We start from the raw sequence: 17,372 nt of genomic DNA, 5'->3' as shown, positions 1-17,372 counted from the left end.
TTAATAGAAAACTACTCAAATAAAAGATAAAGTCAAACAGTAAAATACTACTTGAGTAAAAGCATTGATACCTTAATGGAAAACTACTCAAGTAAAAGATAAAGTCAAACAGCAAAATACTACTTGAGTAAAAGTCTAAAAGTATTTGGTTCTAAATATATTTAAGTATCAAAAGTAAATGTAGTTGCTAAAATATACTTAAGTATCAAAAGTAAAAGTATAAATCACTTCAAATTCCTAATATTAAGCAAAGCAGAAGGCACCATTTTATTGTTTTTAAAATGTACAGATAGCCAGGGGCACACTCCAACACATCATTTACAAATTCCTAATACTTTTGGGTGTTAGGGAAAATGTATGGAGTAAAAAGTGCATTATATTCTTCAGGAATGTAACAAAGTAAAAGTAAAAGTTGTCAAAAAATAAATAGTAAAGTAAAGTACAGATACCCCAAAAAACTACTTAAGTAGTACTTTAAAGTGTTTTTACTTAAGTACTTTACACCACTGCATATTTTGAAACAATAAGTGGACATCACACAGTTTGGATTGAGTAGTAGGATACTTTTATATTGTCATTTTTTTTCATGAGGTCACAAATTTGAGACCTACTTTTCCCCTTGGTTTTCGACAATATTTTGTATTTATGGAAGCATCACCATTTTTAAGTCTGAAATATGGACAATTTCTAAAACATATGAAGACTACCGGTACTCTCTACAGGTATACTAATTTTGTACAGCAGAGGCGCAGCAGCTGGTTGTGTGAATGAGCTTCCTGTCTCTTTAATACGATATACGAAGAGGAGGGGCAGCAGTAGCAAAGATTTGTATAACTAACTGGCCAGAATAAGCGAGGTGGGCAGAGCCAAGCACGAGTTAGCGAGACCTTATTGTTGCGTTCTAGCAATGTTTTGAATCCACTCTGTTCGTAACATGTTCTAGGTTTGGGAACAGAAAGCAGTATTGATATCAAATGTTTCATCGATGAGAAAATTAGCAGAATGTGGGCCAAAATCCATCTCGTTCCATATTCTCCCACTGCCGTCAACACGGCTTCCTCTCACTACCATATTTGGTACATTTGAGCGAGTGGAAAAGCCAAGCGGATGCTTCACATTTATACATCCGGTGAAATATCTGTCTCATTGTTGTATCTGTGGTTGGAGTGCCCGGATCGAAGTGACACAACGTTGCAACTCAGATAGTATTGAGTCGAGTGATACAGTAACTCATTTGAGAATTTAGACCAAGGTTCCAACGCTTGAATATCAGCAAGGATACTTTGTTGCACCATTATATGAAATGGGACGAACGGTTATATTAGCTACGTGCTCATTGACACAACGGGCTCTAGCTTTTGACGGAAACTTGGAGAGAATACTGAGAAGTCCGAATAAAAAAATTGTTTTTATTGAAGATGCATTGTCCATTTAACTTAAACTGTAGTGGGCTCATATACAGGGCTGTTTTGAAGGTCATATGGTGTTGTAATGATTTATAGACATTCCACTCATTAGCCTGGAGTCTACTATACTAGGTTACTTGCTCTGCAGGAATAGCATGCACATCTTGCAAATCAGGACTCTGGACATGCCATTAACATTAATAATGATATATTTTCATGACAAGGTATCGCGATAGCCAAGTCTCAGGGGCAAAATACAGATTGGGACCAGAACTGGAAATATCGTATTTATTATGTACATCTCCTTTATCGAAGTTGTGATTGTAGTGATTGTTAAGTACATTACTGTATACAGTGAGTAGCCTACAGCACACATTTAGCTTATTAGACAAATGTATGTCTTTGTTTATTTGACTCCAATAAAGCTCTGTGCATTTGCATCTAATAAGCATCCTACATGGCCATGCCTGCTCTGAATTTCCATGAACTTTCCCTCAACCTCCTCTCTTTCTGTCCCTGGTCATCATGGCTGTGCAGACCACTTCTACGAGTCAGACACCCTGCTGCACTGCTTCTAGGTACTCAGGAAGCTGCTAGGGTCACCTGTCACCCAGGACATCATCTGACAAGCACTTCAGCTATGTTGTGCCTCCCTTTGCCTCCTGGACTATCAAACCCCACTAAACAGTGTATGTTGCACTAAGATTTCAGCAACCGGTGGCTAATGTTCTCTATAAGTGTCGGAAATAATCAATTCTGAATTGATGTAGTGCATTGTCAATAGCAAGTAGGTGTAATTGTTCACAATTTTTACCCTCTTTTTAAAGGAAGATCTTGTTGATTCGACCCAAGATGCTGCTGGCCAGCTATGGGAACAACCGGGAGTTCCACTGGAATTCCACCATGGAATAAACTCAGGTTAGTGATCAACATAGAATCTGCACAAGTACCTTCTGAACATAATGATAATGCTTTGATAAACAGTGAAATTAAAGATTCTCCGGTATTTTTGTATACTTTTTAGCCAGTAATTCTGAAAGTAGGGCTCATAAGCCAAAAGTAGTCTCAGAAAATTACATACTATGTCACAAATGTTCAGATATGTCCACCAAGTCATTGCTCTCTCTCTCTCTCGCTCTGCTGTGCGTGCATCTTGCTAGTTGACACTCAAATGGCGAGGGGGTGAAGCTCATTGGCTAGAACTCGAATTGCTACGGAGCTGGCCCACATAGGGGAAAATTTAGGGGAAGTGGCACAGCACAGCTTCTAGAAAAACAGTTGCTTTCAAACTAGGGATTTTGTGGCTAATTTAGGGAAGACAGTAATTCTGCTCATAGATTATGCATGTATGAACTACACATGGACACTATCCAGCCCAAAGCGGGAGGTTTAAAAAATACTTAGTATTCACCAAAGTTCCAGAGCATGTCTTTAAATGTTTTGATCTAAGGTCAAGGCAGATTTGGTAAGTGGAAAAGGACAATAATCCATTTATTTCACGTCACTCATAATAACATATATGCATTTAGCTGCACCCGCCATAACACCTGCAAATCTCTGTACGCGACCAATAAACTTTGATTTGATTTGAACATGGCATTATTGTGCTTGTCTGCCACAGACATGTGGAGGAGTACTTCCTGCCCAGGATGTGACAGGACACGTAGGATCAATCTCTACCCCTTCCTCTCTCTCTAATGGCGGGGTGTTGGTATGCACTAACAAGGATCAGTGATTAGAGGATGATTTGCATGTTTCTTCACTTAAAGGGAAACTGTACCATTAATATACAGTACCAGTCAAAAGTTTGGACACACCTACTTATTCAAAGATTTTTCTTTATTTTTACTATTTTCTACCTTGTAGAATAATAGTGAAGACATAAAAACTATGAAATAACACATATGGAATCATGTAGTAACCCAAAAAGTGTTAAACAAATTAAAATATATTTTATATTTGAGATTCTTCAAAGTATCCACCAATTTGCCTTGATGACAGCTTTGCACACTCTTGGCATTCTCTCACCCAGCTTCACCTGGAATGCTTTTCCAATAGTCTTGAAGGAGTTCCCACATATGCTGAGCAGTTGTTGGCTGCTTTTCCTTCACTCTGGGATCCAACCAATCCCAAACCATCTCAATTTGGTTGAGGTCGGGTGATTGTGGAGGCCAGGTTATCTGATGCAGCACTCCATCACTCTCCTTCTTGGTCAAATAGCCCTTACACAGCCTAGAGGTGTGTTGGGTCATTGTCCTGTTGAAAAACAAATTATAGTCCCACTAAGCGCAAACCAGATGGGATGGCTTATCGCTGCAGAATGCTGTGGTAGCCATGCTGGTTAAGTGTGCCTTGAATTCTAAATACATCACAGACAGTGTCACCAACAAAGCACCATCACACCTTCTCTTCCACGCTTCACTGTGGGAACCACACATGCAGAGATAATCCGTTCACCTACTCCACGTCTCACAAAGACATGGCGGTTGGAACCAAAAATCTCAAAATTAGACTCATCAAAGCAAAGGACAGATTTCCACCGGTCTAATGTCCATTGCTCGTGTTTCTTGGCCCAAGCAAGTCTCTTCTTCTTATTGGTGTCCTTTAGTAGTGGTTTCTTTGCAGCAATTCGACCATTATGGCTTGATTCACGCAGTCTCCTCTGAACAGTTGATGTTGAGATGTGTCTGTTACTTGAACTCCGTGAAGCATTTACTTGGGCTGCAATTTCTGAAGCTGGCAACTCTAATGAACTTATCTTCTGCAGCAGAGGTAACTCTGGGTCTTCCTTTACTGTGGCGGTCCTCATGAGATCCAGTTTCATCATAGCGCTTGATGGTTTCTGTGGTTGCCCTTGAATAAACTTTAAAAGTTCTTGACCTTGTCTTAAAGTAATGATGGACTGTCAGTTCTCTTTGCTTATTTGAGCTGTTCTTGCCATAATATGGACTTGGTATTTTACCAAATAGGGCTATCTTCTGTATACCACTCCTACCTTGTCACAACACAACTGATTGGCTCAAACGCATTAAGAAGGAAAGAAATTCCACAGATTAACTTTTAACAAGGCACACCTGTTAATTTAAATGCATTCCAGGTGACTACCTCATGAAGCTAGTTGAGAGAATGCCAAGAGTGTGCAAAGCTGTCATCAAGGCAGGTGTTATTTGTTTAACACTTTTTGGTTTACTACATGATTCCATATGTGTTATTTAATAGTTTTGATGTCTTCACTATTATTCTACAATGTGGAAAATAGTAAAAATAAAGAAAAACCCTTGAATGAGTAGGTGTGTCCAAACTTTTGACAGGTACTGCATATGTGCAGCAATCAATAGTATCATCCATTTAATGGGATCGTTAATTAAATTATTTTCCACTGTTCTGTCTCTTGAAGGACATTGTCCCCTTTGGTGACTGCGTCCTCTCAACCAAAGACACCTGCATCAGGACTGTGGTCTGTGCTGAGCTGTGGAACCCTAGGAGGTACATTCAATTAAGAGCCTCAAATTAAGGTCTTTTCTTTCCACACCTTTACTCAATTTCTGTAATGAGTTTTGTAATACTGTGTGTCGTTAGTCATTTGTGTAATGGATTGAAAGAGAGCTCAAATGTTTTTGAGAGATTAAGTGAGATTGCATATGTGAATAAATATATACAGTGTGTGTGTGTGTGTGTGTGTTTTTCTAGTAAGCTACAGTATGTAATGATGCATGTGGGAATGCCATGTGCTTGGCAGCCCCCATGTGGACATGGTTCTGGACGGTGTGGAGATCTTCACCAACTCCTCAGCCAGCTACCACGAGCTACGTAAGGCAGACCACAGAGTGAACCTGGTTATATCAGCCACCACGAAGGTGAACATACACACACGAACGGACGGACGGACACATGCACATGTTCCACAGCCCTCAAACTCAACTCTGGACCTCGAAGCCGGTTCCACTGCATTTTTTATTGTTCCCCTCTAATCAGGGACCGGTTTAGACCTGGGACAACAGGTGTGCGCAATTAATTATAAGATCGAACAGAAAACCAGCGGGCTCCGGACCACATAGGCTAAGAGTTGAGTACCCCTGTTATACAGCATGTTTAGTGAGAACAGAGGTACTGCATGTTGCCTGCCCAGTAACCACTTGGAGGTACTGTTTTGGCATTAAAGCACTGCTCCATTTCATACAGTGTTTTGCCTACATGTATATTTTGATTAGTATGAGTTTGGGTAACACTTATCATCACATTGATCATAGACGTGTGTAATAACTCTGTAATTACTACATAACAACATTGTTGTTACATGTTATTTGAGTTCATTGTTATTGCATAGTAATGAAGTTGGGCAGTTTCTGATATTACAAGTGGAATAAGGACAAGTGTGTTGTTTTGCACAGAGTTGGGGGATCTACATGTTTGCCAATCAGAAGGGTTGTGATGGAGACAGACTCTACTATGATGGTTGTGCCATGGTGGCCATCAACGAGGACATAGTGGCCCAGGGAAGAAAGTTCTCCCTGGACGACTTGGTAAAGACAGGCTAAACATAACAGAAAGCAAATGTGAGAAGAATATCTTGCAGCCTATTCTTTAACCCTCACTTCCCTCTCACTTCACACACCAGGGTGAGCTGTGTTTGATTACATGGCATGCCAAGTCAGCATGTCGTGTAATGTTATTGTTAATGTTAGCCGTTCCCAAAGTGAACTCTTGGACAATGTGTGTGTGTGTGTGTGTGTGTGTGTGTGTGTGTGTGTGTGTGTGTGTGTGTGTGTGTGTGTGTGTGTGTGTGTGTGTGTTGACGGAAGTTGCGACTGCCACTCTGGGTCTGGAGGATGTCCACAGCTACAGAGGAGAGCATTGCCACCCACACGTGGTGAGCTGACATTTCTCTTCAAAACAGGGCACTTTTTACTTCTCGTAAATGGTAGGTGTGATTCAGAAACACCTTACTCCCCTAGTGAAACTAGCCAGAGGTAATTCTGTTCAACATTCAACTCCCCAACCCAAGGCCCTGTCTCTGTCCGGTGTCGTCTTTCCTCCCTATACTGGGTACACACTCAAGAGAGTCACTTTAACTTCTCCCTTCAGTTATTGACTTAGACTCAAAATAGCATGCCCATTACATTTGAAATGTCACATGGTTTGCTGTTATGTCCTCTACTGTGTCCAGCAGTGTGAGCACCAGCCGTGCCATCGAGTCAGTGGACTTCTCCCTGTCTGATTGTGAAGATGTCTACCTCCCCCCACTCACCAGCCCATTGAGTGACAGTTCATTAGGTATGGCACCCCCTGACAAAGACTGTGATCACAAGAGTGTTGTGTGGCTATTTTTGACTGTGTCTCCTTGTATTTAGTTTTTTCACCATGGAATCATTGGAAACAGACAGAGATGGCAGCCTACTATATCGCTACACAGAGGATTCCGAAGCATGGAGTGTGACATTCCTTTACCCTGACTGCTCCCGTTGTGTCTGAAACTGAGCTGCCTGTCTTTGATGGAGACAATCCCTGTCTGAGAGAAGTTCAAACTAAAAAGACACATTTAAAAAAAAAGCTACTTTCCAGATCATGTGACGGCCCACCTCTTTACAGTTTACACATATAGACCCTTCCATTCATGTGACAAACAAGCACAGGGCTTACATTTACATTTAAGTCATTTAGCAGACGCTCTTATCCAGAGCGACTTACAAATTGGTGCATTCACCTTATGATATCCAGTGGAACAACCACTTTACAATAGTGCATCTAAATCTTTTAAGGGGGGGGGGGGGTTAGAAGGATTACTTTATCCTATCCTAGGTATTCCTTAAAGAGGTGGGGTTTCAGGTGTCTCCGGAAGGTGGTGATTGACTCCGCTGTCCTGGCGTCGTGAGGGAGCTTGCTCCACCATTGGGGTGCCAGAGATGCGAACAGTTTTGACTGGGCTGAGCGGGAACTGTGCTTCCTCAGAGGTAGGGAGGCGAGCAGGCCAGAGGTGGATGAACGAAGTGCCCTTGTTTGGGTGTAGGGCCTGATCAGAGCCTGAAGGTACGGAGGTGCCGTTCCCCTCACAGCTCCGTAGGCAAGCACCATGGTCTTGTAGCGGATGCGAGCTTCAACTGGAAGCCAGTGGAGAGAGCGGAGGAGCGGGGTGACGTGAGAGAACTTGGGAAGGTGGAACACCAGACGGGCTGCGGCGTTCTGGATGAGTTGTAGGGGTTTAATGGCACAGGCAGGGAGCCCAGCCAACAGCGAGTTGCAGTAATCCAGACGGGAGATGACAAGTGCCTGGATTAGGACCTGCGCCGCTTCCTGTGTGAGGCAGGGTCGTACTCTGCGAATGTTGTAGAGCATGAACCTACAGGATCGGGTCACCGCCTTGATGTTAGTGGAGAACGACATGGTGTTGTCCAGGGTCACGCCAAGGTTCTTAGCACTCTGGGAGGAGGACACAATGGAGTTGTCAACCGTGATGGCGAGATCATGGAACGGGCAGTCCTTCCCCGGGAGGAAGAGCAGCTCCGTCTTGCTGAGGTTTAGCTTGAGGTGGTGATCCGTCATCCACACTGATATGTCTGCCAGACATGCAGAGATGCGATTCGCCACCTGGTTATCAGAAGGGGGAAAGGAGAAGATTAATTGTGTGTCGTCTGCATAGCAATGATAGGAGAGACCATGTGAGGATATGACAGAGCCAAGTGACTTGGTGTATAGCGAGAATAGGAGAGGGCCTAGAACAGAGCCCTGGGGGACACCAGTGGTGAGAGCACGTGGTGCGGAGACAGATTCTCGCCACGCCACCTGGTAGGAGCGACCTGTCAGGTAGGACGCAATCCAAGCGTGGGCCACGCCGGAGATGCCCAACTCGGAGAGGGTGGAGAGGAGGATCTGATGGTTCACAGTATCAAAGGCAGCAGATAGGTCTAGAAGGATGAGAGCAGAGGAGAGAGAGTTAGCTTTAGCAGTGCGGAGAGCCTCCGTGACACAGAGAAGAGCAGTCCCAGTTGAATGACCAGTCTTGAAACCTGACTGATTTGGATCAAGAAGGTCATTCTGAGAGAGATAGCAGGAGAGCTGGCCAAGGACGGCACGTTCAAGAGTTTTGGAGAGAAAAGAAAGAAGGGATACTGGTCTGTAGTTGTTGACATCGGAGGGATCGAGTGTAGGTTTTTTCAGAAGGGGTGCAACTCTCGCTCTCTTGAAGACGGAAGGGACGTAGCCAGCGGTCAAGGATGAGTTGATGAGCGAGGTGAGGTAAGGGAGAAGGTCTCCGGAAATGGTCTGGAGAAGAGAGGAGGGGATAGGGTCAAGCGGGCAGGTTGTTGGGCGGCCGGCCGTCACAAGACGCGAGATTTCATCTGGAGAGAGAGGGGAGAAAGAGGTCAAAGCACAGGGTAGGGCAGTGTGAGCAGGACCAGCGGTGTCGTCGACCTTCTTTTCAAAATGGTTGACGAAGTCATCCGCAGAAAGGGAGGAGGGGGGAGGGGGATTCAGGAGGGAGGAGAAGGTGGCAAAGAGCTTCCTAGGGTTAGAGGCAGATGCTTGGAATTTAGAGTGGTAGAAAGTGGCTTTAGCAACAGAGACAGAAGAGGAAAATGTATTGAGGAGGGAGTGAAAGGATGCCAGGTCCGCAGGGAGGCGAGTTTTCCTCCATTTCCGCTCGGCTGCCCGGAGCCCTGTTCTGTGAGCTCGCAATGAGTCGTCGAGCCACGGAGCAGGAGGGGAGGACCGAGCCGGCCTGGAGGATAGGGGACATAGAGAGTCAAAGGATGCAGAAAGGGAGGAGAGGAGAATTGAGGAGGCAGAATCAGGAGATAGGTTGGAGAAGGTTTGAGCAGAGGGAAGAGATGATAGGATGAAAGAGGAGAGAGTAGCGGGAGAGAGAGAGCGAAGGTTGGGACGGCGCAATACCATCCGAGTAGGGGCAGAGTGAGAAGTGTTGGATGAGAGCGAGAGGGAAAAGGATACAAGGTAGTGGTCGGAGACTTGGAGGGGAGTTGCAATGAGATTAGTGGAAGAACAGCATCTAGTAAAGATGAGGTCAAGCGTATTGCCTGCCTTGTGAGTAGGGGGGGAAGGTGAGAGGGTGAGGTCAAAAGAGGAGAGGAGTGGAAAGAAGGAGGCAGAGAGGAATGAGTCAAAGGTAGACGTGGGGAGGTTAAAGTCACCCAGAACTGTGAGAGGTGAGCCATCCTCAGGAAAGGAACTTATCAAGGCGTCAAGCTCATTGATGAACTCTCCAAGGGAACCTGGAGGGTGATAAATGATAAGGACGTTAAGCTTGAAAGGGCTGGTAACTGTGACAGCATGGAATTCAAAGGAGGCGATAGACAGATGGATCAGGGGAGAAAGAGAGAATGTCCACTTGGGAGAGATGAGGATCCCAGTGCCACCACCCCGCTGACCAGAAGCTCTCGGGGTGTGCGAGAACACGTGGGCAGACGAGGAGAGAGCAGTAGGAGTAGCAGTGTTATCTGTGGTAATCCATGTTTCCGTCAGCGCCAAGAAGTCGAGGGACTGGAGGGTAGCATAGGCTGAGATGAACTCTGCCTTGTTGGCCGCAGACCGGCAGTTCCAGAGGCTGCCGGAGACCTGGAACTCCACGTGGGTCGTGTGCGCTGGGACCACCAGGTTAGAGTGGCAGCAGCCACGCGGTGTGAAGCGTTTGTATGGCCTGTGCAGAGGGGAGAGAACAGGGATAGATAGACACATAGTTGACAGGCTGCAGAAGAGGCTACGCTAATGCAAAGGAGATTGGAATGACAAGTGGACTACACGTCTCGAATGTTCAGAAAGTTAGCTTACGTTGCAAAAATCTTTTTGACTAAAATGATTAAAATGATACAGTACTGCTGGCTGGTGAAGTAGGCTAGCTAGCAGTGGCTGCATTGTTGACTTTGTTTGAAAGTGTAGCTGGCTAGGTAACCTCGATAGTTTCAGTGCTACACCTTATCATGATACAAAGGCAGCTATGTAGCTAGCTAACATAACACTAATCAAGACGTTCCTTTGTAATGTATTTAGTTTCTACAATGCTGCTCGTCGTTAATAGTTGGCTAGGTTTGGAAATGGCGTCGCGGGGGACGAAAATAGCTGGCCAGCTAACCTCGATAATTACTCTAAACTACACAATTATCAAACTATGACAAACTATGACAAAGACAACTTATTGACTAAAATTACTAAAATGATACAGTACTGCTGGCTGGTAAAGTAGGCTAGCTAGCAGTGGCCGCGTTGTTGACTTTGTTTGAAAGTGTAGCTGGCCAGGTAACCTCGATAGCTTCAGTGCTACACCTTACAAGGCAACTATGTAGCTAGCTAACACTAGCTAACCTGGCTAGCTAACCTCGATAATTACTCTAAACTACACAATTATCTTAGATACAAAGACAGCAAAGACAACTATGTAGCTAGCTAACACTACACTAATCAAATCGTTCCGTTGTAATGTATTAGTTTCTACAGTGCTGCTAGTCAGTAGAAGTTGGCTAGCTCGCTAGCAGTTGTTGACTAAGTAGGAGAACGGTGGCGCGGCGGACGAAGATAGCTGGCTAGCTAACCTCGATAATTACTCTAAACTACACAATTATCTTTGATACAAAGACAGCTAAGTAGCTAGCTAAAAAATTGCTCAGATCAAACAAATCAAACCGTTGTAATGTAATGAGATGTAATATTACCTGCGGAGCGGAATGCAGCACGACTACTCGTTCCAAACCCGTAAGTACGGCTTCATTCTAACCTGCAATTTGACCCATGTCAAATACATGCACATGCGTGTCTCTGTGTTCTTGTCTTTGGTGTCTTCAGCCTGGGTCCAGCATGTTGGCTTTGGGACTACCTAAGGAGAAGTGGTCAGATGAGTAGTGCTATATTTGGTTTGAATGATGTGTAAATGTGCTTACACTTACTTGCTTATTACTGAATATTTGTACTGAATATACAAAGGATATACAAAATGTACTGAATATTTATATTGTCTGTCTATCTCTGTCCATAAACACCCCTGTTATTCACTGCTTCAGGCTGGTTTCCTCCTGCCCCTCAGTGGTGGTGTGGACACTTCCTCTACAGCCTGCGTTGTCTACCCCATGTGTGTGCTGGTCTGCCAGGCAGTCAGAGATGGCAGTGAGTAGAGGACTGGATACTGTACAGGCCCATAATGGTTTGTTGTGTCCCACAAGTGACACACAAGCACATGGCTCCTTTTCTAAAGTTTGACGTTGCATTCAAAGTTTGTCACTACAGCTTCTGACAGCTACAGCTTCAGCTTCTTTCCTTCCCTCCCTCTCCCTGTATCAGACTCCCAGGTGCTGGAGGATGTTCAACAGGTAGTGATGTGATGTGTCCTACACCCCACTGGACCCACGGGAGCTGTGTGGACGCATCTTCACCACCTGCTACATGGCCAGTGAGAACTCCTCGGTAGGAACCCGTAACAGGGCCAAAGAGCTGGCTGCTCAGATTGGCAGGTGAGCATCACTGGCCCCATCATAGTTGGGCAGTTACAGAATAACAAATTAGAACACAATAAGTCTTGCATCTTTTATAAATATCACTTTGTGCTTTTCTTCAAAAGTTATTTTTTTTACTTGTATTTTTCTTGTTTATTCAGTTCACACATGAACCTCAACATCAACATGGCAGTAAAAGGCATGCTGGGAATCTTCTCCATGGTTACGGGAAAGTGTCCCCAGTTCCGTGCTAATGGTGGAACCACCAGAGAAAACCTTGCCCTACAGAATGTGCGAGTGGGTTAAGTGTAAATGTCACGTCCTGGCCAGTATAAGGTTAATTGGTATTGTAGTTTGGTCAGGACGTGGCAGAGGGTATTCGTTTTATGTGGTTCGGGGTGGTGTGTTTGTTGAAGGGGCATTTGATTTAAGCATTCCGGGGTTTTTGGGCACTGTTTGGTTTTCATGTATTCTATGTTTAGTCTAGTGTGTCTGTTTCTATGTTTTGGTTAATTGGGGTTGGGACTCTCAGTTGAAGGCAGGTGTTGTCTATTTGCCTTTGATTGAGAGTCCCATATATTAGGGTGTGTTTGTCATTTGTGGGGAATTGTGAGCACTGCTTTTTTTTGGTTTAGCCTGCTGCACTGGCATGTTGTGAGTCCTGGTCATGGTTTTGTTTTTGTTTTTCCAGTGGATACTTTACTTGTTTTGTTAATTAAAGAAACATGAGTGTCCACACTTCCGCTGCGCCTTGGTCCGTCTCTCTCATGTATGACATTTTCAACGATGAGTACGACTTATTCTATGACAGTAAAGGGTCAAGGAACACTCCAATACATTGTTCAGGTGATACCTGAAACACTACAATAAAGTGGAGACCAGATTTTTGCGAAGTGAAAATACAAACAAATCTAAGATGAGCAGGGCTTTTGCCCTCGCTTGCACTTCTCTTTTATTGCGCCATTTACTTGCATATTCACATATGCTCACCACAATCCTCACACCATCATGTTTCAGTTGAACAGTAGTCATTTGTGTAATGGATTGAAAGAGAGCTCAAATGCTGAGCTGAGGAAACAATTGTGTGGTGTGTGAATTTGATGATCCTTTATCTACTGTTTTGGGGCGGCAGGTAGCCTAGTGGTTAGAGCGTTGAGCCAGTAACCGAAAGGTTGCTGGATCAAATCCCCGAGCTGACAAGGTAAAAATCTGCCCCTGAACAAGTCAGATTCCCCGGCTGTTCCCCGGCAGGCCTGTCCCACCCAGGCCTGTATCAGGATGATTCTTTGCTCAGCTCAGTCAGTGGGCTGAGGGGAAACCTGGTGGCCTTCTAGTCCTTGGCTCAGCCAATGTGGATGAGAGGTTAGTGAGTACTAGAGAATGTCAATGTTTCTTTGAAATATTTAGAATTTTCTGTCACTTAAAAAAAACTATTGTCTGCTTCAGTCCAACAGAAAATAACAAAAATAGTATGGACCACTCTCTCTATTTGACCTTCACCTCAATACCCCTCTATTCGGTAGCCTCGCTGGCTACTTCACTAAGTAAGTATGTGTAATGGGCGTCGTATAGAGGGGACCAAAACGCAGCGTGTTGAGTGCTCATTATGATATTTATTAACCCAAAATCACTAAAGACAAAATGGCAAACGATCAGAATACAGTTCTGTCAGGTACAGAGACTAAACAGAAAATAACTGCCCACAAACACAGGTGAAAAAAAAAAAAAAAACTACTTAAATATGATCTCCAATTAGAGGCAACGAGGACCAGCTGCCTCCAATTGGAGATCAACCCCAAAAAACCAACATAGAAATAGAAACCTAGAATTAAACCTAGAAATAGAAAACCTAGAAAACCACCCAAAACACCCCATGTCACGCCCTGACCTACTCTACTATAGAAAGTGACATCTTACTAGGGTCAGGACGTGACAGTATGACTGCTCAGTAAGGCAGACCTGACAAGCTTCCTGCAGTACTGGATCAAACAGTTCCAGCTCACCGCCCTCAGAAGGTGAAGCACGCTGCTCTGCAAACCCATCTTCTTCCCTGGGACAATACAAAACAGTCAGTATAATGTCAGGAGACTCACCGTGTTGGCAACTGTCTTTATGTCCTCTTTAGTATCATGGCTGCACCTCCCACTGCAGAGCTGGAGCCCCTGACGGAAGGCCAGGTGTTGCAGACTGATGAGGTAACAAGTCAACATGTCACCTCTAGTGGAGCCAGATGTGGCCTTGGGCCCTCTGACTATGTTGATCGTTGTGGGTGTGGGCCAACCACATATGAAGTGACAATTTTTTTTTTTTTCTTCTCACATACTGTACACACACTGCTGGGATTGAGCCTTTCTTTATACGTATTAAGAAAAGTTGACATTTAAGACTAACAGGTTAAAGTCATATAATATACCATAAATAAAAACCCTCAGCTCTATTCAGCTTGACTACTGTTGTTATTCTCCCGCCGTGTTTTTCCTCTGTGGCTGTGTTGACTGTGTGGCTCAACTTTCCCTTGTCCGTGACTGCTGTCTATATATACCACCTCACAAGCTTGGAAGATGAATGTCTCTTCAGGGATGTCATCTGTGCACAAAGCTTGTTCTGTTATGGTGTAATCTGACCTCTTCCTTATCCCTTGCTGTCGTCCTCTCTCTTGCTCTCTCTGTGTCCCCCTCTCGTCAGTCTGATATAGGGATGACATACTCGGAGCTGTCTGTGATTGGCCGGATCAGGAAGATTTCCAAGTGCGGCCCATACAGCATGTCCTGGAAACTCATCCACACGTGGAGGGAGGCCCTATCCCCTCTACAGGTCACTCTACACCCCTGTATCGCACACCATTTACTATTTTCATACTATTAGATGCCTACCGTGTAAAAACGAGGAAAAATCTCAATGATAGAGTGTTATGTTTCACACAAAGTCATGTTCACACTAAGTGTACAAAACATTAAGAACACCTTCCTAATATTGAGTTGCATGGACTGTACAAGGTGTCAAAAGCATTCCACAGGGATGCTGGCCCATGTTTTTAAATTTTTAAATTTTTAATTTATTTTATTCTTTTACCCCTTTTTTCTCCCCAATTGGTAGTAGTTACAGTCTTGTCTCATCGCTGCAACTCCCGTACGGACTCGGGAGAGGTGAAGGTCAAGAGCAATGCGTCCTCCGAAACACAACCCAACCTAGCCGCACTGCTTCTTGACACGACGCACATCCAACCCGGAAGCCAGCCGCACCAATGTGTCGGAGGAAACACCGAAAACCTGGCCAGCGTGCACAGCGCCCGGCCCGCCACAGGAGCCGCTAGTGCGTGATGCGACAAGGATATCCCTGCCGGCCAAACCCTCCCTAACCCGGACAACACTGGGCCAATTGTGCATCGCCCCATGGACCTCCCGGTCGCAGCCGGCTGCGACAGAGCCTGGGCTCAAACCCAGAATCTCTGGTGGCACAGCTAGCACTGCGATGCAGTGCCTTAGACCACTGCGCCACCCAGGAGGCCCTATGCTGGCCCATGTTGACTGCAATGGTTCCCACAGTTGTGTCAAGTTGGCTGGATGTCCTTTGGGTGGTGGACCGTTCTTGATACACACAGGAAACTGTTGAGCGTGAAGAACCCAGCAGCGTTGCAGTTCTTGACACAAACCGGTGCACATGGCAGCTACTACCATACCCCGTTCAAAGGCATTTCAATCTTTTGTCTTGCCCATTCACCCTATGAATGGGACACATACACAATCCATGTCTCAATTGTCTTAAGGATTAAAGGTTGTTCTTTAACCTGTGTCCTCCCCTTTAATTACACTGATTGAAGTGCATTTAACAAGTGACATCAATAAAGGATCATAGCTTTCACCAAGATTCCCCTGGTTAGTCTATGTCATGGAAAGAGGAGGTGTTCATAATGTTTGTGCACTCAGTGTATGATATCTATTTGTATGATTGAGAATAACACTTCTTCTGACCATTGACTTTTCAGGTGGCAGCCAAAGTGAAACACTTCTTCCAGATGTATTCTGTGAACAGACACAAAATGACAACTGTGACACCATCCTTCCACGCTGAGATCTATGGCCCCGATGACAACCGCTTTGACCTCAGGCCATTCCTCTACAACACTCGCTGGTCCTGGCAGTTCAGAGCCATTGATAATCAGGTGGGGATCCAACAGTCAACATTACATTTTACTGTGGATCTCTCACATTTGCTTGTTCCCCCCCTCAACGGCTTTATCGGATTTGATTTAATCTCACAAGAATTGTGAACGTTCACTGAGTCCACAAAACATGGTAAGTTATTGTTATTTCATACACAGGTGTCCAAGATGGAGGTTGGGAATGACTACCACAAATAAGGTTCCTCCCAATGCCAGAGCAACATCCCAAATAAGCCGTCTAAACTGTGACAATTAACACTGTGGTGCAACAGTGCAACTCCAAATGCCTTCTTACTGTACAGCAGCGGAGATTTTAGCATGTAAATCTTGGTGGGGCACGACAAGCGGATAAGAGGTAATCCATAATTTTGATTAAGACATTAATGAGCGAGCTAGGATGGATATAGTCAATATAACTATTTGTTCAGCACTTTTGAAATGTACAGCGACAGAATTCAGAACATGGGCCGTTCTTATAGTGTTCTCCCTGTACACCAAGTCAGAACAGTAGGATAAATAAAAGAGGCATATAAGCACACAATTTTTATTTAACTAGGCTAGTCAGTTAAGAACAAATTCTTACTTTCAATGACGGCCTAGGAACAGTGGGTTAACTGCCTTGTTCAGGGGCAGAACGACAGATTTTTACCTTGTCAGCTCGGGGATTCAATCTTGCAACCTTTCGGTTACTACTCCAACGCTCTAACCACTAGGCTACCTGCTGCCCCATTAATGAAAGCTCTTACAATATTAGATGTTGAAATTTCTCAAAAACAGGTTATAGGTTACATGTGCACCACCAAGTCAGAACAGTAGGCGAAATTAAGAGTTGAAAATATACCAAATTATTAGGGTGAGGCACATGGGCTACGAACAGCTTTCTACACAACATACACTTAGTATTACTTTCTTAGCTACAGTATACATATCTCCCTGACATATTACATCATTTATGCAGCAGCATACAAGACATTTTTGGACTCAACTTGTTGTGCTGTGCTCACTTAAATAGGAAGGTGGTGCGGCGGTCCTTCGTGGGCAAATTTTGTCATCAAACTTTGTCATCAAATGCTGGCATTCTCTGGATTTATAGACAACTGTGAACTCTGGCTTTCAAGACAACTGGGAACTCTGAAAAAAAATAAGGTTGAATCATGATGACGTCAGTGATCTTCAGGTCGTAGCTCTAGAAAGAGGCCCGAGTTTCCGATTTACAATTCCGAGTTGGATGAAAGTTCAAAACGTATTTTCCCAGTCGTTTTCCCGAGTTCCCAGTTATCTTGAACTCACTAAAGTCAGATTTTGCAGTTCTGAGTAAACAGTTGTTTTGAGCGCGGCATATAATTCATGCTTCATTGACAGCATGGT

General features: G+C 44.4%; 1 pseudogene; it reads left to right on the top strand.

Annotated features, from left to right (window-relative positions):
- Window positions 1-1,179: 1,179 nt before the first annotated feature.
- Window positions 1,180-16,230, top strand: LOC106586985 (glutamine-dependent NAD(+) synthetase-like; annotated as a pseudogene).
- The last annotated feature ends 1,142 nt before the right edge of the window (window positions 16,231-17,372 follow it).

The sequence above is a fragment of the Salmo salar genome, chromosome 26, assembly GCF_965601325.2.
Source record: "Salmo salar chromosome 26, fSalSal1, whole genome shotgun sequence".
NCBI lineage: Eukaryota > Metazoa > Chordata > Actinopteri > Salmoniformes > Salmonidae > Salmo > Salmo salar.
The sequence above is the reverse complement of the archived record's forward strand: the minus strand, read 5'-3'. Positions and strand labels throughout refer to the sequence as shown.